This window comes from Triticum aestivum, chromosome 5D (genome assembly GCF_018294505.1).
Source record: "Triticum aestivum cultivar Chinese Spring chromosome 5D, IWGSC CS RefSeq v2.1, whole genome shotgun sequence".
In the NCBI taxonomy this organism is placed as follows: Eukaryota; Viridiplantae; Streptophyta; class Magnoliopsida; order Poales; family Poaceae; genus Triticum; species Triticum aestivum.
Genome location: NC_057808.1, coordinates 278,167,614 through 278,168,933, shown reverse-complemented (window position 1 = coordinate 278,168,933; position 1,320 = coordinate 278,167,614).

Genomic DNA, 1,320 nt, shown 5'->3' with positions numbered 1-1,320 from the left:
TACATCAAGATCGTGCCATATCAAGAACACGAGAGATAGAGATAGAGAGAGAGAGATCAAACACATAGCTATTGGTACATACCCTCAGCCCCGAGGGTGAACTACTCCCTCCTCGTCATGGAGAGCGCCGGGATGATGAAGATGGCCACCGGTGATGGATCCCCCCTCCGACAGGGTGCCAAAACAGGGCCCCGATTGGTTTTTGGTGGCTACAAAGGCTTGCGGCAGTGGATCTCCCGATCTAGGTTTCTTTTCGGGGGTTTATGTATTTATAGGAATTTTTGGCGTCGGTCTCACGTCAGGGGGGTCTCCGAGTCATCCACGAGGCAGGAGGGCTTGCCCAGGGGGGTAGGGCTTGCCCTCCACCCTCGTGGATGGCTCGGGACTCTTCTGGCCCAACTATTTTACTCCGGGGGATTCTTTTGGTCCATAATAAATCATCAAAAATTGGCACGTCAATTGGACTCCGTTTGGTAGGCCTTTCTGTAAAACTCAAAAACAAGGGAAAAATAGAAACTAGCACTGGACTCTAGGTTAATAGGTTAGTCCCGAAAATCATATAAAATAGCATATAAATGCATATGAAACATCCTAGATGGATAATATAATAGCATGGAACAATAAAAAATTATAGATACATTGGAGACGTATCATGTACCCAAATTTTGCAATGACGTGGATGACCACTATAACCAGGGAAATTGGAACCAAATTTTTTGGCGTTCAAACTCATCGCACACGGGATAAGCTATATGAATCGTTTGTGATGTTCACATATCGTACACAGTTCTGAATAAGGGACCGTGTCTGATGACACTTTGCGCGCCAGTTTTTTCGCTGAAGCGATTCCAAATTTTCGGTTCCGCGGAAATATCTACCTCCCCGCCCCCTTACGAAAAGCCACATTTCCCCTGTTCCCGCCTTCCTTTCCAAGTTGAAACCTTCACTTCTTGCTTGCAGCACCGCCTCCTCGCTGGCGACCCTCCTTCACGCTGCTCGATCGGCCTCGTCTATCCAGGCAGGTAATCCACACCCGACCCCCATCCTCCTCCTCCTTCCACATCCCACATGCCCCGACCGCCAGCGCGACACCTTCCACCCATATCACCGACCCCTCCACCAAATAAGCGCCGCCCTATGCCATGGTGCACGCAGTATAGCCAGGAGCTCAAGAAGCATTTGGCAGCGGAGAAGCAAATCGTGGCCGCACGCGCGGATGAGGTCGCGATGGCTGCCATTCGTGCCGACCCCCAGATCTAGGAGGAGCACCTTGCCATTTGCTAGCTATGCCGGTTAAGCATGCTTGGTTTACCCGTTGTG